General features: G+C 46.1%; 1 long non-coding RNA gene across 1 annotated transcript; it reads left to right on the top strand.

The window, feature by feature from the left end:
* Nucleotides 1–11,908: 11,908 nt before the first annotated feature.
* On the top strand, nucleotides 11,909–14,197 carry LOC137467610 (uncharacterized). The gene is made up of 3 exons (XR_010995563.1): nucleotides 11,909–12,088; nucleotides 13,390–13,436; nucleotides 13,639–14,197. It is a non-coding gene; the product is annotated as an uncharacterized lncRNA (long non-coding RNA).
* The last annotated feature ends 5,754 nt before the right edge of the window (nucleotides 14,198–19,951 follow it).

The raw sequence follows: 19,951 nt of genomic DNA, 5'->3' as shown, positions 1-19,951 counted from the left end.
GTTTATGATGATCCTCTAATACAATTCCAGCTTCCACACAGAGTCCTTCCAACAGTCTAGCTCAGGTTAATGAACTTCAGGCCAACTAACTTGCCATTAATCTTCAGGAAATATCCTTCCTCTCTCTAACATAAGCAATGTCAATCAGTGTCCTGTGCTGAAAAGACCCACAGTCACACTGATCAGAAGCAAACAGTCCCATGAGCAGAAATAAAACATGAATCCTAAAAGCAAATTCTACTACCCCGTTCCTTCCTCCCCTCAAAAGTAAGAAGAATTTGGTCAGAGAAGGAAAAATTACTGGTTTGTTCAGTTCTTTGATACTTGAGCTAAGGACCAACACCTTCTAAAACTTCCTCACCATGAACAGATCCAAAATAAATGAGGAAAAAGAGTCTGAAAAGAAAAATGCCGAGGCTAAAGCTGCTTCCCCACCTTGGCTTCAGCTAGGAAATAGCACTGCACTGTGTTAATTATCACCTGCAAGACCGACCAGGGAAGGAAGCCATGCACACACCTCGCTGAAACGGGGGCATTTCCAGTGGAATAAAGGAGCTTTTATTTGCCCCATGTAGGGGCGGGAGGCACAAGGCTGAGAGGGGCTGAGCAGCCTGGCTCCATCCTGCTTGGACCTCCCAGCGGGGCCCATAAATTCAGACCGGGCTGTGGGTAACGCTGCCAGAAGACAGAAAGTGGAGCTGCGGGTGGGTTGCCATCCTGACAGAGAGAGGGGCCAGACCTGACTGGCGCATGTGCCATGGCACATCCTGAAACGAGGTGTCACCTCCCCGCAATCGGTCACATCTAGTGGAGCCTATAAAACAGATTGCTCCGAAGCTACTGTCTGAAACAAGAAAACCTGGGGCCAATTTACTAAACATAATTTATTCCAGGCCCTTTGTGGCAATAAACAGAGCTCTTCAGCCTTCTCAAACACACAGACAGTAAGGAGCTCTGTGCTTATGGGAGCTTTTTCAGATCGTTCAGCCCAAACCTATCTAAATGCAAAATCTTGCATTCACAAATATAGTGTAGTTTCCGACTTCTCCTGGTGTCAAGACGTCCAGAGCTGAAACGACTGTGACCCATCTGCAAACACACACTTTTTAAACTATATTCAGGAAACTCTCGGTTAATTCTGTGAAAAAAGCCTTTATGGAATTGGCGGATAATTTAAAACCTGTTTCCAGCACTATTTTTCCAAGGTCATTTTAAAATTCAGAATTTTATTTTCCAATAAAGAGTTGTGACTCAGTTTTAGTGAATCTAATAGCAATGCTGCAAATTGTGACAACTGAAAATCTAGAGCTACAAGCTCTAGATAAAATCTAATCACTTTAAGCTTATAAATCTAGCCACTATAGCTTATAAAATCTAGTCACTATAAGCTTATAAGTTAATTATAAACCTAATAAGTAAGTTGCCTAAGCCACATAGCTTCAATACGTAATTTTCTATCACTGATGCAAGAGTTTTTCTTTCTTCTCCTCATCTATCCTTGTTTGACATCTTGTGGTTTTATTTTATTTTGGTCAATGGAGTCAGAAGAGAGCAAAAAATGTCCCTTCCAGACATCAGCAAAATAGCATGAGTGGCCTTTCAGACAAATATATTGCTTTAAAAGGGTTAAAACTAACCAGCTACAATATAAACAAAAATTACCCCACCTACGATTCATATTTATTGAAAGGTACATTATCCCTTTATCATCTCTTTATTAAGAGATCAATATCTGTTTATTTAGATAGAATATTTTCTACTATTACAAGTAGAAAATCTATATGCACACAAATTTAAAGCACATTATTTTAACTACAAGTATACAGATATGTGTGTCCAATGCATTATGCAGATATCTCACCTTGAAATTATCATACAAATTCCAAAAGAAAAATTACTGTGGTTGCCTACTGTGTGGTTCAAAACTGTACTATAATCATGAACTGGATATTGAATTGCCTTTGTTAGTAAGAGGGAAAACTGTAAGCATACATGGCTTAGATTAGTAACTTAGAAAGTCAAATAGACTAAAAATAAAATTACACCTTCAGACTTACTTAACAATCTTAACTTAGTTCTGCAATAACAAAGATGACATTGATCCAGAGCATAATGAAACTATGTTCTTGTACCCCTTAGATAGATGGTCTGTTTATTATTTGGCAGAAGATGCTTTTCTCTTCATTGTGGAATCTCAGTTAAAGCTAACTCCATCCAAGAACTGGTAAGCAGTATTATTCATCACTATTCTCCTACTTATTAAGTAGGTTTTGTGCTGTTTATAGTCCAGAAAATGTTCCCTTTCAGGATTCAGAAAAATACTGCTTTTTACACAAATCCCAGATCAGCATTACCTCACTTCCTAACACCAGGAGAAATTGATGAATAAAAATACAACGGTACAATCAAAAAGCATTATGTGAGCCTGCAGTAAGTGATTTTCTTTTCATTTTATGCTGCATAAATCACTGGGTTTAGTCTACCTGGTTTAGATGAGGTTTTGCCATGCAGCAGTCTTCGCTATTGTTAAATACCCAAACAATTAGCAGAGACTCCTAAGAAGCATAACCCAGCTTACATTGAGTTTTGCAAAACTATAAAGGCTTTAACTTTTACTGAGCTCCTCACAGGATTTACACACCATCCATTCAACACCAATAACTTGGCAAGAAAAATCACTGCTGTGATTCCCACTTGAGAAAAACCAAATCGAGCAAAGAAAAATGAAGGGTCTGAGAGACAATGAGGACACAATTGAGGGAACAGAATCAGCAAAAAAATCTTCTTGCAGAGAACCATCTGATAATAAATAAAGCTCTCCAATAGAGAGAGAAAATACATTTGAGGATTACATTGGATTTTTTGTTGAGATGAACTCAAGCTCAAGTAAAAAATGGTGACTAAGGAAGTGAAATGAGAGAAGAAGGAGGAAGGAACTCCCTTACTTTGTTTACTTTTTCATACTTTTCAGCATCTTTCTGAAGGGAATCTGATGGTGGAAGCATTTCTAACAGGCATGTCGTCTGTTTGGAGATAAACACTGGTTGAAATGGTAGAAACCTTACAGAATGGTCTGTGTCACATTGCTCTGAAGAGCTCATCTGACCATGAAATTTACTGTTGGGCACCTAAAATTACACACATAGGAAACGAGCACTACATCCTCAAAAGATATCAGGATCTTTTTCAGGTCAATGTCAGTGAGGTCAGGATTGCACTCAAAAATTTCATACAGACACAGAAGTAATCTTTTCAGAAAGTGGCAGATAGACAGCCATGCACACAGACATGTTATGTATCATTACAAACGGTGATTCTGAGAAATTTTATCTGTGGCATTCTATATTTTGGACATGTAACACATAAATCCAAGACTGATGATAAAGCAAATGCTATTCTCTAACCCTAATTATTTGTATATTGTGTCTCCTCAAAAAGAAAAAAAAAAAAAAAAAAACCAAAAAAAAAAACCCAAAAAACAACCAGACTCACTGCTTTCTACATTCTATAGGCTGTTTCTCAAACACAGTATCTATTGTTCAAGAAAAAGGATAGGATGGAAAGCAATTTGTCATCTGAAAATTGTATTTCCAAGAGGAGGTAGGGACATAAAATGTCCCACCAGTCAGATGTGAAGCTGGGATCTTTGCACAGAAATATCAACATGCCTTTCACTCTATAGTTAGATGCATATGTATCTCTTATGGATTCTTTTTCCTCCTTTGGGGAAGGAACTATGACTTCAGGTCATAACAAAACATCCATCATAACGTCCATCATAACAGTTTTCTATCTGCTCTTTATTTAGAAAGACATGAGAATGCCCTACAAGTCTAATCATTAAAAAAAAAAAAAAAAAAAAACAAAACCAAAAAAAACCCAAACAACAAAACCCGAACACAAGCCAAAGAAGAAGGCAGTGTAAGGCACGATTCAGAAACACATAAGAATCAAAGGAGCCCTAAGCCAAACCTCAGTGTTACATTATTTTAAGTACAGCATGTTTCCCCAGCAGACCAAAAAAACCACTAATGCTATGAAAAGTGATTCTAAGATGAGTTTTGTAATTCTGGTATCAAAGAAAAGAAAAAAAGCAGTAGCATGAAAATTCCCAGAGACATTAATGAAAACGTAGACTAGATGGAAAACCAGGTACTGTGACATCTGAAGCGTTTCAAAGAGAGACAGAGAATTTTCCTCTGAAATGTCTGTCACCACCTGCAGCACTTGGGGTGGTTTGGCTCAGCTCTGAGTGAAGGAGACAACACTTGCAGGAAGCTCTGCCTGTGGAACAGCCTTGGCCTGCTCTTGAGAAAATACTGGAAAGCCAGAAAAAATGTCACAATGGCCATCAGAGAAAACAAATGCTCATTTTGGGGAGATCTGCCTGAGCTTTTAAACTCTAGCAGATGGCATTTGTCCTGCTGCAGCCTGAATTACCCTCAGGCAGCACTGTCAAGCCACCTAAACCACTGACCCTGCAACCACCATTCTTCTGCTGGAAGAAACATAAACCTACCTTGGCCAACACAAAGGAAGGATTACAGTCTCATTTTCGCCTCCAGGAGTTCTTGCCAGTGTTTTGCTGTGGAAAAACCGTTCTCTGCTATTTCCTTTCATAGGAGACCTTCCAAAATATGCAGGAGTGAAGCATCGGTCCTCTAGCAGGGACCAGAAGTCTGAACTGGCTGATATTTTTGGGCATTACAGTAACTAGTGGCAATGGGGTATTCTACAGATTAGTTACTTGAACTTGCCCTGTCATGACTTTTGTACATTTGTGAAAAACCCAGTTTGAAGGGACAGTAGTGCAGCACTCTGGTGAAATCTGTGATATATCAAATCCAGACTTACAGCTCTGCAGGATACAGCAGCAAGGTGGACAGCAGTGCATACTCTGAAAGGGAACAGCCTGTGAGTTTCTGCATGGATACATCTACAGATGCAAGTAGGGGGGGCTCTCCTGTCCTTGATCCAAGCAATCCAGACCTCAGCCAGATCCTAGTGCTGTATGGCTCCATTAATTGCACACTATACAGCAATAGATTACACATTTCAGCCATACACACATCTGAGGCACCACCAGACAGCCAACTCTGTGTGCAGGCACAACCTTCAGACCATGCACACCATCACAACTCAGCAGACCCTACTAAATCAAAAACTCAACCAAAACAACCCTAAAACAAACCCTCCCCAAAGCAGAAAGAAATAAAGGAACAAAGATTTACATTTACATAACTATTTCAAATGTAAATTTCATTTCACAGCTAATGCTTTATTGTACTAAAATTTGTAGCTGTATTATCTCATGTAAGCATTAATGTATTGCCTAACAGTTTGTAATTTTGTGTAAATGCTTGCAGGCACTCACAGCTGTATCTAAAGTCTGTGAGACTCTCCGATAAAAACAAAATGTTACAAATGTTAAGTAGAGGCAACTGCATGCTGTAGTTGGCATCTTAATATAATAAAACATTTTTTTATTATTTCTATTTTACAAATCCTGAAAGCATGTTTCCTTAACTGCCAGTACTATTTAGTTTATTGTCAGCTGTGTAGAAGTCAAATCATAACTTTCAAAATATTCAGGCTAATGCAGTTTAGCAATGGTTAAAAAATGTGTACTTCATATGGCAGCTGGGCTTTGATCAAATCTGTTTGCTGTATATCCAATGGCATATTTTACTAAAATTCCTTTCATCAACGTATGGCCTCATTATTTGATGCACTGTCAGTGAACTCTGTGCAGCACAGTCTGCAGGATTTCATGTATAAACTACACTATAGGGAAAGACATGCCAGAAAGATTTTAATTTCCACTTCCAACAAATTGATTTAATAATTCATTACTATATTCTTGAAGTCTACTGGAGAAGGGTTTTTTTAATGCATTGTCCACCTAATTTTGGATCAACATTTTGTGCAGCTAAAATGTAAAGTGATACACATATGAACATGTACACTGCAGAACAGTGATTATCTGTTGGCTCAATAACCCAGTTATTTTATTGTTAGACTGAACACATTTGCTTTCTTCCCGTGTTTTTTAAACATTTGATTTCATTTAAATTTGGAGTATATGTGACAGAGAATCAGCAGAGCCTTGATAAAAAATCCCACTTGTGGAATCTTAGGATTCCAAGGTCAGTCTTTTGTCTACAGCACGGGTTTGCTATCAGAGTCTGGGTGGGATTATAAAATCACCAGGAGAAAAGAGCATGAACAAGTTCTGCTTTGGCAGTACCTCAGGGCTTTGAGGGAGAGGGTTTGTGGTGCTTACTTGCTCACAGGGACACACAGAAAGAGTCGAAATGGTAAAAATAGTCCAAACACTTTCGATATTGGAAGGAAAACATGAGTCACTGGCAGCTAGCACCTCAGAAATGTGCAGCTTTTGCTCCTATCTTCCACCTGAGAGCTTCCTAGGCGGGGGCGATTCTTCCAATTGCATCAGCGTGGCCATGGCTAGAAAGGGCAGTGAGCAGATGGATTTAGCTTCTCCTGCCAGCCCCTGAAATGCCAGTTGTCATTTGTGCGCGCTGAGGATTCTGCTTCAGACTCTGAACTTGTGCAGCTGCTCCTCGGGCGCTGCTCGCGCGCAGGCGCAGCGGTGCTGCAGCAGCTGTCCCGCACACAGGGAGGGCTCTGGAGCCTCCCAGAGCCACCAAGGAGCGGAGGAGGGAACGTGCCTGGGATCTGCTGCAGGACCGTGAGGCTGCGGGGGATCCTTCGGTCTCTTTGATGGGCGAGGGAACGGGGCAAATGGAATCAAGGTGAGACAGGGATCAGACAGCCCCACGCCAGGCAGCGTTTTCTCCCACCTGGGCTCCTCTGAGTTGAGCAAGCTGTGAAGCTTGCGGAGCAAATGAGACCTGGGAGTGAAGGAAAAGGCTGTCTGGGAAGGAGTCAGATAAACCCGTGTGGGCATTTCTCTTTCCAAGGGGCTCCTGGGGAGACAAAGGAGACCAGAAGGGTGTCCCATCTCACGACATTGCCTGGGATATGCTTCCGTGGTGGCCTTGGCAGTGTCAGTGGTCTCAGGTTGTTGGGAGGACTCTACGATCTTAAAGGTCTTTTCCAATGGAAACGGTTCTGCAATTTTAAACCTCCATTCCTGCTTTTGAACAATACAGTCCCAAATAGACCCCCATTTGTGTTTTTAAGGAATTTAGCATCTGCCTTTCCTTGAAAGTAATAGAAATCAGGCTTTAAATGCTCTCAAAACACTTTAATTCCTTGCTGTTAAGCTGTGTATTTGAGCTGAGGTGCTTTTGTACAGAAAGGTTTGAGCATGGGATGAATGCAGGAAATTCAGCTGCAATGGCACTTGTTTCATCTGCTTTTCTTCTTCCTTTCCCCATGGGTGGCCGATTTGGCAGTATTTGTCTTGTACTTTGAGTTCCAGCTCAGACTTGCTGATGGATGTGCTGTAAAATCTTAATTACCCCTATCTACTGAAAAATGCTTGCAGACTGGTGAGAATTGCTAGAGACAAGGCTTACAAACCAATCTCCTCTATGATTAGCCCAGTGTCCCTGCTTAAATCCAGGTATGCTTGTACTAGAAAGGAGTGAACTATTCTAACTCACTTGCCCACTCCCCCTCCCACTTTAGTGGGTTTTTTTGGGTTTTTTTTGTGGTTTTTGGTGGGTTTTCTTTTTTTTTTTGTAGCTCTTGGGGCGAGTCCTGTATGCCATTCCAATTCTTTCTTATCAAAAGTGTGTAGGCAGGATGCTGCTGTAGCAGCAGCCTGAATTCAGTGGGAACATGTCCAAAGCACTGGGTCTCACAGCAGTGGATATGGTGAGCGACTTGCCTTTGCTGCCATGGCCATCCAGCCATGGGGAGAGCAGCTGCTGGGGCTTCCCCCATTCTGCCAACAGCAGTCTGCCTCCAGCATGTGGACTGTATGGCCATGATTTTGGCAGAATGTGGAAAATGCATCGTTTGAATGTATTTTGATGGTGTCTGACATCACCTGACTGGAGCAGTTTGGTAGGCAGGACGCCCTGTGGGCAGGGCCATGGCAGGGATCGGTGGCTGGCACTGTCACTGGCAGTGTTATTTTTCCAGACAGGTTCCTGGTACAGCTGTGGGGAAGGGCACCAGCAGCTGTGTCAGCCCAGCAAGCAGCAGCACATGGAGGAGACCCTCATCTGCAAAGAGCCCGTCACCCCCTTTGCTGCCCCCATGGCAGCACAAGATGATTCTGCCGCAGGTGAAGGGCTGCAGCATGACTGGAGACTCCTTCAGCCAGGACTTGTTGCAATCTCGTTGCTGCAGCTGTGCCTGGAGGATGTTGGCCTGCAGCGGTGCTGCCGATGCCCAGGAATGCTGCTCGGCCCAGAGAGGCAGAGTGTGTACAAAAGCTGCATTCAAAGCGCGGATCGCGAGACTCCGGAGCCGCTGGCAAGTGCAGCGGCTCTTCTTCATTCCATGCAGGTGAGAGCCCAGCCTTGGAGCCTTTCCCTAGGGACAGGGAAACGCTCTGAGTATAGTTCTGAATTTTCAGGGACAGTCCAAATGAGAATTGTTTTGAGGCAGAAGGCAGAAGTTGTAATGTTGGGTTGGGGTGTGTCTGCAGGAAAGAAAGTGGGGCTAAACCCCTGCCACAACGAAGGAGAATTTTGCATGGCCAATTTACACCCTACAGATCCACTGATCATACTGGCCCACTGAATACTGGGGGCATCTAATGCAGAGTGCAAAGCTTCTTTGAATAGATAGGAGAGATGAGACTTGAAGAAATGATTTTGCGGATGCAAAAAAAAAGGATCAGACCCATGGGTCCCATGGCTCAGGCTTAGTTGTGCCAAATCAAGCATGATTAGTTTTATCCGCTCTGTTGGAGAGTATTCAGAATGACCTGCCTATTGTGCTATTTCCATAAAGAAAATTTTGAATTGTCAGGAACGGCCAAGATCAAAAATGTTTTGAGGCAGATCATGTTTATGTTGGGTTTGGGTGTCTCTGCAATAAAGAAAGCAGGGAATAAAGCCCTGGAACAATGAAGCAGAGCAAAAGTGGAACGTTTGGATGGTCAATTTGTTCCCTACAGCTATCGGCCAGCTGAATTGTGGGGTCATCTACTGGGGAGTGCAAAGCTTCTTTTACTTCCACCGCCTGGTGCCATTGTTTGTGTCCCACCACTTTGTTTGATGTGAAGAGAAATAAACAACATCCCACACCAACAAGCTGCAACCCAGAACTGAGTGGGAATTACAGAAAAAAAGGCCTTGAAAAGGAGCTTTGGAAAGGGTCTACTTCCTAGACAGTGTGAAGCCCCCAGGCCTGGCCTGGCTGGGCTTAAGGCTGCCTGCTGTGGAGTAGGGAAGGGAAAGGGATGGAGTTGGGGTGGGGTTTTGCAGCCATGGAAACCAGAGAACCACTGGCGAACGTGTCACAAAGGGGCAGCCCCACGCTGGGGTTGTGAAGGTTTTGGTTGACATGACCACAGCGGCAGGAGACGCGTCTGGCTCTGCCTCTCTGTGCCGACCGCTGGCGATTGGAGTCACCCGACCTTGTTCTAAGGCTGGGCACCAAGCTCCCGTCGCTGTCTACTCTGAGAGCCTTCCCAGATTCAAACCCAGATACTTCTGCGAGGCAGAAGCACGGGTTCAAACATGGATTTTACCAGAAAAGGAAAGACCACTGAAGGAAAAGGTGAGGATAGAAAGAAGCTGAACGGCCGGAGCCAAATGGAAAAAAATCCCACCAGATTTCAGGGAAAACTGGTCCATGGGGGTCAGTGCTGGCTCTGTGTCAGAGTAGGTGGCTGACAGATAGAAAGGATCCTGCAGGGACGCCCATGGAATCACAATATTCTATCATGAGTTTACTCTGCTTTCCCCTTTTGACAGTAGCCAAATCATTCGTACTGTCAGCCAGGACAGGGACTGTGGCCAAAGCTGACCACAGATTGGATGTGGTCATGAGATGCAATCCTGTTGCTTTCATTCCCATTAATGTTGGGTCTCACTACAGATAAATTTCCCATTCTTCCTCTGCTTGCTGATCGGGGCCAACCCTGAGGATGGTATTACGGTGCTACAGAAACACCACTAAGGCCTGCCTGCTTGCTGACAGGTCTTTGTGGTTTGCAGAGCTAGCAGTCACAGCTGTGTGGGTTTTTCCCATGGATTCATGAGGCGGCTTAAAGAAGGAATCTTTTTTCCCCTCTTATCATTGGAGCCTTCAACCTTTCCCTTCAGACTTGCTAACTCAATACTGCTCAGAGGAATTAAATGCAGGCTAGTTCCATGAATAATAAAACCAAAGAAATTGTCTCAATAACTAACAATTATTCCCCTTGAGTGCCACACCCATTAGATGTGCTGATGATAAAGGTGGGAGTTCACCTAAGTCACTTCTTCCCTTGTGAGCATGGCTCAGGCTCACACAGAGGTGAGGGGGGAGCTGGGCCCATCTCTGGTGGGAGGAAGGGTCTTGTGGCAGCCCAGAGAGCCTGTGCACATTGCCAGGGAACAGCTGTGCCCTGCGTGTGCCCCCTGCATGGAGCTGTGCTCTCCCAGTGCCCCGTGTAGCTGTAGGGCTGCTCAGCTGTGGGGCAGGGAGAGGAGCAGGAGGGTGCATGTGCAGCTGAGCCATTCCTGGAAAGCACAGGCCTCTGGGCTCCCTGCTGTCCCAGGGCAGCCCAGAGGCCAGGCTGTTCCTGTGGTAGCTCTGTGGAAGTGGGTCAGGGTTTTCCCCTGGCCTGCCTCCAGTGTCTGCCAGCAGGAGCATGTTTCCCTGGGCAGCTGTTTAGAAGTTGGCAGGAAATGCGTCCCATGAAATACGGAGCTTCAGATGCTTTAGGTTTGCATTGCGGCCTCTGTTATATTTTGTGTCTCCACTTTGCAGGCCTGACTGGCTACCCTCTTGCCAAGAGGTTTTCCCTGGCCAGTCCCTCTATGCTCCTTCCCTCCAAGCCATTGCCTCCCATCCAGAAGAGCTCTCCTTCTACCATGCCAGTCCAGATATGCAGCAGAGAGCAGGAAAATGGGAAAAATGGCAGCAGCTATGATGAGGACCATAGAAAAAAACAGGAGCTGAGTTCAGAAGGAACAGGATGTAAGGTAAGAAGGCCAAGCTAAGGCCAGTGTGGAAAATTTTCAGTATGTATGCGGTCAGCAGAGCTCTGAGAGCTTTTCCCTGACAGGAACTGACCCCTTCACTGAAGGTAGAACAGGTCCTGATTTGCCTCTTTAGCTGGGCCAGAAATGGGATGGGATATGAAGGAAGGGTGTGCATTTGCCCCTACTGCCTCCAGCCCCATTCCTGGCCATGGCATGGGGGCCCTGGAGGAACTTGGGCAGGCAGAGACCTTCCAGAGAGCAGCAGGGCAGGGAGCTCTGCTGAATTTCCTAAATGCCAGTGAGCCTGAGATGATGGATGTGTGGGGGCTGGAGGGCAGTGAGCATCCTGAGAGCTCAGCAGCATCTGGGCTCAAAGGCTGCTGAGGAACTGCAGGAGGGAAGGGCAGCAGCAGGAGAAACAAGGGGCTTGAGAAAAGCAGGTTTGGACATCCTGCAGAATGGCTTTGTGGGGACTTGGCTGGAGATCAGCACTGGCTGTTAGGTACCTTAGGGGCGGGGAGAGAATAGTGATCTAAAGCCACCCCCATGCCATCCAAAAGGCCAGTGGCACCTCAGAAACATCTTGATGTCAAACATGGGAATGCCAGCTGGGCATGTAGCAACTCTTGGAGAAAACTGGGCAGAAGGGGAGAGGTGGCAAATATGTGACAGGGGCTGTCCCTCACCACTTCCCTTTCCTAGGTCACCTTTCCCCATCCTAGGCCAAACTGCTCCAGCAGTTTGACTTTTCCTGCCAGGTCCCAGTTAAATGCATGGCTAAATGTCTTGAGGCATGAGTGGAGGCAAGGCTGGAGGCTTGATCTGAGCACTGTGTTCTACTCTTTCCAGACATCCTCGCCCTATTTCACTGAAGGGGTCATGAAGAAGGGCTCATTGGGACCACCCTTGATCCCCCCCATTCGCAAGGCAATAAGTCCCCCTCTCGGCAGTGCTGACGGATCTCTGCAAAGCTCTCTGCAGCTGGCATTCCAGGAGTCCCAGGAGATGAGGTAAGCCAAGGAGTCTGCTGCTGCAGTGTGCTGATCACCTCTCTCTTCCCATCTCGTGTGGTAATTTTGCACAGTCAGGTGTCCCATGTATTTAGGCAAACCTCTGTGTATTCCCCATTATGCCCATCTATGATGATCCAGCACAATAAAAAGGCAACACCGATGTCCCAAGAGCAGAGGTGGTGGTGAGGAAGAGGAAGCAGGGCTTCAAAGCACCTCAAGATGGGTCCTCTGCTGGACTTGGCTGTTGATTCCCTCTGTAATGGTTGTGGCGTCATTTGCCAACTGAATTGCATGGGTCTGGATCCTGCAGATCTTTGCATTCTCTGATCCTTGTCTGTCAGCTTTTGCACCCCTGAGGATATGTATGGGCCAATAGAGGCTACTGGAGAGGTGTCTGCAAATTCAGATGCTGCTTCTGTAATCATCAGGTATAACTTCATTGTGCCTGGGCCTGCACTGTGAAATGAGATCCCAGATAAGTTTCAAGGATGTATAATGCAATCAACATTTAATATTTTGATCTGCGCTTAAGATCAAAAAGAGCAAGGTGCTAGAGAAGAGTTATAGGACTGTATCAGATGGAAAGATATTGGCTTGGATATGCCTTAGAAAATGTAGCTGTCAAGCATATCCGAGTGATAAAAATAAAGAAATAGACACAGAAGTAAAATTTATGTAGAAAATCTTTGGTAGGGTTTTTCAAGTGCAATCCGAATATCCTCCCCTAGCAGCTGAGTTGGAAAAAGGCTTTTTGTTCTTGAAAGAGTCAGGAGGTGTAATATCATTCTCAGGAGACAGCAGGGCTCTGACCACATGCAGCATGAGACTGTCGCCAGGGTAAGGCACGAGCAGGCAAAGTCAAGCTTTGGCAGTTGTATAAAAGTACCTGCCCTCCACTCAGACTGGTGTCAGCTCAGCAGCTCTTGCTGCTTCAGAGAGGCTGTAGGAGCCACTTGGCTCCAAAAGGAGAGACAGCAGAATTGGGGAGTTATGATGCAAGTTGAAGAATGACTGCTGGTGGTGGGCAAGAGGAGGCAGGGATTCAAAGCAGCTCAAGATGGGTCCTCTGCTGGACTTGGCTATTGTTTCACACCGAGCCTGGCCAGCTCTGTGTGACTCCAGCAATGGAAAGCTTAAGGACAATGAATTAGCTCTGCATCCTGTTAGGTTTATGTGTTGCATTTCCTCCTTCATCAGAGTGACCATGCTGAGAAGGTTTGCCTCCTTTCATGATACACCCATTCCCTCCATTCTCTTTCTACCTCCTCATATGTTTTTTTGGCCTCTGTCTTCTCCAGGCCAACATCCAGCAGCAGAAGCAAGGAGGAGAACTGTGAACATGCAGGTAGGTACAGGGCATGTCTGTCCTAAAATGACCATTGTACTCTTGACTCAGAGGTGACATTTGGAAAGCTTGGTTGAAACCCATTCTTTTTAAAATTTCTTTAAATTCATTTCAATTCCTTGATGGGCTCAGTGGACTCTCCCAGAGCCCAGGCACTGGGAGTGTTCTCTGGTGGTGCAATGAAAATTCCTCCTCTTCACAGGCGTGACTAGATTCGTTTTTTCCAAGTCTTTTCGGCCATGTCCCTCTTCACTCCTTCCCTCCAAGCCATTGCCACCCATCCTGAAGAGCTCTCCTTCTTCTGACACTAATGAAATGTGCAGCATGGAGAAAGAGAACAAGGAAACTGGCACTGGCTATGATAATGACAGTAGAAAAAGCCGGGAGCAGAGCTCAGAAGAAAAAAGTTATAAGGTAAGGAGACCAAACTAAGTTCTGTGTGGTAAATTTTCAGTTTATGTGCTGGTGGCAGAGCTTGGAGACCTTTTCCTGTGATGTGAGCCCAGGGAAGCCGCTGAGCCAAAGAAGAGCTCAGCTGGACACTGCACTTCAGGCTGTCTCTGCATGGGTGTGTAGTGCAGACTTCACATCCTCAGCATGTATCAAGACCAGGAGAGGTCTTTGAATGGTTTCTGGGCCCTGTCGCGGTTCCTCCTCTGTCTTATGGCTGAGAAAACACCAACAAGCAATCAGAGCAGCTAAAGTTGTCCCATCTGGACAAGCAATCTTTCTAGATTTAGTAAACAATGGGTTTCTTTGAACCATCTCTGTGTCCTGGTGGTGTTTTCTGTCAGCTGTGTCTGGTTTGGATGGAAAAAGGTGTTTTCTGGAACAGGCAGTCCTGAAAAGTCAGTTCCAGCTTGTCTCAGCTTTTGAGTTGTACAGCCATGCCCTCTGCACAGTTGTCTCTGCTGCTATTTCTAGACTTCATCAGCTTCTGGGCAGCTGTGTGCTCTGTTATGGCTTTGTCCAGAGGGAAGGGATGGGAGGTGGCCATGGGGAGAGCAGCCCAGAGCCCAGCCCCATGATTGCCTTTGCAGCAGGGCCAGGAACTGCACGTGTTTTGGGTTTGCCATGAGGTGCAGGAGGAGGCAGATGAACAACAGCTTTTGTAAACAAAATGTCCAATCAAAGGCTTGGGTGCTTGATTTCAGCATTGCTGAGAAAGGGCCCAGTGTATCCCTGAAAGGAAGTGACCTTCTCACTGAAGGTAGAACAGGTCCTGATTTGCCTCTTTAGCTGGGCCAGAAATGGGATGGGATATGAAGGAAGGGTGTGCATTTGCCCCTACTGCCTCCAGCCCCATTCCTGGCCATGGCATGGGGGCCCTGGAGGAACTTGGGCAGGCAGAGACCTTCCAGAGAGCAGCAGGGCAGGGAGCTCTGCTGAATTTCCTAAATGCCAGTGAGCCTGAGATGATGGATGTGTGGGGGCTGGAGGGCAGTGAGCATCCTGAGAGCTCAGCAGCATCTGGGCTCAAAGGCTGCTGAGGAACTGCAGGAGGGAAGGGCAGCAGCAGGAGAAACAAGGGGCTTGAGAAAAGCAGGTTTGGACATCCTGCAGAATGGCTTTGTGGGGACTTGGCTGGAGATCAGCACTGGCTGTTAGGTACCTTAGGGGCGGGGAGAGAATAGTGATCTAAAGCCACCCCCATGCCATCCAAAAGGCCAGTGGCACCTCAGAAACATCTTGATGTCAAACATGGGAATGCCAGCTGGGCATGTAGCAACTCTTGGAGAAAACTGGGCAGAAGGGGAGAGGTGGCAAATATGTGACAGGGGCTGTCCCTCACCACTTCCCTTTCCTAGGTCACCTTTCCCCATCCTAGGCCAAACTGCTCCAGCAGTTTGACTTTTCCTGCCAGGTCCCAGTTAAATGCATGGCTAAATGTCTTGAGGCATGAGTGGAGGCAAGGCTGGAGGCTTGATCTGAGCACTGTGTTCTACTCTTTCCAGACATCCTCGCCCTATTTCACTGAAGGGGTCATGAAGAAGGGCTCATTGGGACCACCCTTGATCCCCCCCATTCGCAAGGCAATAAGTCCCCCTCTCGGCAGTGCTGACGGATCTCTGCAAAGCTCTCTGCAGCTGGCATTCCAGGAGTCCCAGGAGATGAGGTAAGCCAAGGAGTCTGCTGCTGCAGTGTGCTGATCACCTCTCTCTTCCCATCTCGTGTGGTAATTTTGCACAGTCAGGTGTCCCATGTATTTAGGCAAACCTCTGTGTATTCCCCATTATGCCCATCTATGATGATCCAGCACAATAAAAAGGCAACACCGATGTCCCAAGAGCAGAGGTGGTGGTGAGGAAGAGGAAGCAGGGCTTCAAAGCACCTCAAGATGGGTCCTCTGCTGGACTTGGCTGTTGATTCCCTCTGTAATGGTTGTGGTGTCATTTGCCAACTGAATTGCATGGGTCTGGATCCTGCAGATCTTTGCATTCTCTGATCCTTGTCTGTCAGCTTTTGCACCCCTGAGGATATGTATGGGCCAATAGAGGCTACTGGAGAGGTGTCTGCAAATTCAGATGCTGCTTCTGTAATCATCAGGTATAACTTCATTGTGCCTGGGCCTGCACTGTGAAATGAGATCCCAGATAAGTTTCAAGGATGTATAATGCAATCAACATTTAATATTTTGATCTGCGCTTAAGATCAAAAAGAGCAAGGTGCTAGAGAAGAGTTATAGGACTGTATCAGATGGAAAGATATTGGCTTGGATATGCCTTAGAAAATGTAGCTGTCAAGCATATCCGAGTGATAAAAATAAAGAAATAGACACAGAAGTAAAATTTATGTAGAAAATCTTTGGTAGGGTTTTTCAAGTGCAATCCGAATATCCTCCCCTAGCAGCTGAGTTGGAAAAAGGCTTTTTGTTCTTGAAAGAGTCAGGAGGTGTAATATCATTCTCAGGAGACAGCAGGGCTCTGACCACATGCAGCATGAGACTGTCGCCAGGGTAAGCAGCAGGCAGGGACGAGCAGGCAAAGTCAAGCTTTGGCAGTTGTATAAAAGTACCTGCCCTCCACTCAGACTGGTGTCAGCTCAGCAGCTCTTGCTGCTTCAGAGAGGCTGTAGGAGCCACTTGGCTCCAAAAGGAGAGACAGCAGAATTGGGGAGTTATGATGCAAGTTGAAGAATGACTGCTGGTGGTGGGCAAGAGGAGGCAGGGATTCAAAGCAGCTCAAGATGGGTCCTCTGCTGGACTTGGCTATTGTTTCACACCGAGCCTGGCCAGCTCTGTGTGACTCCAGCAATGGAAAGCTTAAGGACAATGAATTAGCTCTGCATCCTGTTAGGTTTATGTGTTGCATTTCCTCCTTCATCAGAGTGACCATGCTGAGAAGGTTTGCCTCCTTTCATGATACACCCATTCCCTCCATTCTCTTTCTACCTCCTCATATGTTTTTTTTGGCCTCTGTCTTCTCCAGGCCAACATCCAGCAGCAGAAGCAAGGAGGAGAACTGTGAACATGCAGGTAGGTACAGGGCATGTCTGTCCTAAAATGACCATTGTACTCTTGACTCAGAGGTGACATTTGGAAAGCTTGGTTGAAACCCATTCTTTTTAAAATTTCTTTAAATTCATTTCAATTCCTTGATGGGCTCAGTGGACTCTCCCAGAGCCCAGGCACTGGGAGTGTTCTCTGGTGGTGCTGTGGAAATTCCTCCAGTGTGAAGTGTTGAGTGGCAGGAGCTGGAGTGGTACCTTGGGGCCCTGGAAATGCAGTGCAGGAAAAGGAAACATTGCTCTCCATCCTGCACATGCCTTTTATCTCCCTGCAGCCTTTCTAGCGTCACAATTAGTAAGGAAAAAGAAGGCATTTTGCATGAAATGGGCAATGTTCCCATTCCATCCTCCTGCTTTTGAAGCCAAAAACATTTCCTTGGGGCAATTTCTGAGCTGAACCCTTTGAGATCTGAAGGAGATTCATGGACATTGCCTGGTTTTGTATTGGCAGAAATAGGAAAACCTCCTCTGACAGAATGTCCTTCTCAATTTTCCAGTTAGAGAGAAAGGGCCTTCCAAATGGCTGCAGCCTGTGCAAGGTCTGAGTTTGTCATCCTCTGAGAGCACAAGCCCAAAGCCACCTATGGCAGGTTCATGATGACAAATCTCTTCCCAGGCTCTCTCTGCCTGTGTCAGTGTTGCAGGCTGAGGCTGGGGGAGGAAATGCCTTCTGCCTTGTCCCCCCTCCCTGCCTTGCCTGATCCCTGACAAGTGGAATAGTGCCAGACAAAATGCGGTCTCTGGTGCATCTGGGTCAGCCAGTGCTTTCAAGTTGAAAGCCTCAATCAAAGTCTGTTGTTGTTCCTTTGCCATCTCTGGGTGTGTAATGATAGGAGAGATGAGACTTGAAGAAATAATTCTGCTGATGCAGAAAAAGGGATCAGATCCCCTGGTCCCTTTGCTCAGGGTTAGTTCTGCCAAATCCTGGGTACGAGCCCTTTGGAATGACTCCTTAATTGCTGATATGCAGCTGGAATGCTTAGTGCAGCTAGGGAGAAGTATTGCTCAGTAAGTAAGGTGACATTTTTTTCTGGGTTAGTTCTGACTAGATATGCTGCATCTCATTAAACCTTACCTTTCTCCCTTTTATTACTGATCCGAGCATTCTACAGAGTGAAGGAATCCAGTTTTAAGACAGGTATTCCTCTCAGGCATGCTTGGCTGCCATATAAATTTATCCTCTGTGAAGCCATGTAAAAAATTACTTCTCTTAGTTCAAACAACTCTGTTGGAGAGTATTTCAGAATGACCTGCCCCCTGCTACTTCTCTTAAGGAAATTTTGAATTTTCAGTATTAGCCAAGATAGAAATATTTTGAGGCAGATCATCTTTACTTTGGGTTTGCGTGTCTCTGCTGAAAAGCAAGCAGAGAATAAACCCCTTGAACAAGTAAGGAGAGCAAAAGTGGAACTTTCTGAGGACCGCTGTGTTCCCTACAAATACAGGCTCACAGCATCCTGGGCAGATCTGATGGAGAAAGAAGAGCTTCTTTTGTGTCACACACCTGGTGCCATTGTTTGTGTCCCAGCACTTCTTTGTTGCAAAGAGTAGTATAAAAATCCCAAAAGTGCAAAACCCAACCTAGAATTGAGTGGGACATACAGAAACAAAGGCCTTGAAAACTACTTTTGAAAACAATTACTTCCTTGACAGTGTCAGATTCTAGAGACCACTGTGAATTTCCGATTGTTTGGAAGAAAAGGGCTCCTGTAGTAGATGGGAGGTAACGGGCAACACATGAAGTAGTAGAACCCTCCTCTCCTGGCTTGCCAGCTCCATATTGTTCAGAGAAATTAAACTGATGCTAGTTTCATGAAAAATAAAAAACCAACCAATCTTTTTGGGAACTCAAATACACTTTGAATCCTTACCCATTAGATGGGTTGATGGTAAAGGGATGAGTTCAATGAATTCACTTCTTCTCTTGTACCTGAATTACAGCTTCTTCTGAGTCTACAACAAAAACACAGAGGAAGAAGGGAAAGAGCTCATGCTGTAAGATAGGAGCTGGGATGCCTCTGCTCCCAAGGAAACTCGCTGACCTGTTGGGATTGGAGACTCATGTGCCGAACCTCGGCCTTGGCAATGGAGGCCTCGGCCCCCGGCCGGCTCAGGGGGACTTGGCCCAGGAGCCCCAGCAGAGTCAGTGGAGCAGCGCTGGCCCCAGGGCCACTGCCAGGGAGGACAAGGTGAAGGCTGAGCATGGCTCAGCCTCACACAGAGGTGAGGGGGGAGCTGGGCCCATCTCTGGTGGGAGGAAGGGTCTTGTGGCAGCCCAGAGAGCCTGTGCACATTGCCAGGGAACAGCCGTGCCCTGCGTGTGCCCCCTGCATGGAGCTGTGCTCTCCCAGTGCCCCGTGTAGCTGTAGGGCTGCTCAGCTGTGGGGCAGGGAGAGGAGCAGGAGGGTGCATGTGCAGCTGAGCCATTCCTGGAAAGCACAGGCCTCTGGGCTCCCTGCTGTCCCAGGGCAGCCCAGAGGCCAGGCTGTTCCTGTGGTAGCTCTGTGGAAGTGGGTCAGGGTTTTCCCGTGGCCTGCCTCCAGTGTCTGCCAGCAGGAGCATGTTTCCCTGGGCAGCTGTTTAGAAGTTGGCAGGAAATGCGTCCCATGAAATACGGAGCTTCAGATGCTTTAGGTTTGCATTGCGGCCTCTGTTATATTTCGTGTGTCCATTTTGCAGACCTGACTGACTGCCATGGTCCCAAGGAGGTTACCCTGGGATCAGTAATTTCCCTGCCAACTTCCCAAATGCTCCTACCTTTCAAGGCCTTGCCTTCCATCCAGAATTGCCCTCCTTCCTCAAAGCCCATTTCTAACTCTCCTTTATTATTTAGCTGACCATTCTCCAAGGGCAAAAATCCTGATTTAAGACATTGTTTTTTTCTACTGTGCTGCCACTTGATTTTATCCTCTGTGAAGCTGTTGTATAGAATGATTAGTTCTCCAAATTTTAACAGCTCTGTTGGAGAGTATTCCAGAATGAGCTCCACTGTTCTACTTGCATTAAGA

The sequence above is a fragment of the Anomalospiza imberbis genome, unplaced genomic scaffold (genome assembly GCF_031753505.1).
Source record: "Anomalospiza imberbis isolate Cuckoo-Finch-1a 21T00152 unplaced genomic scaffold, ASM3175350v1 scaffold_70, whole genome shotgun sequence".
NCBI lineage: Eukaryota > Metazoa > Chordata > Aves > Passeriformes > Viduidae > Anomalospiza > Anomalospiza imberbis.
This window is presented reverse-complemented; position numbering and strand designations above follow the sequence as displayed.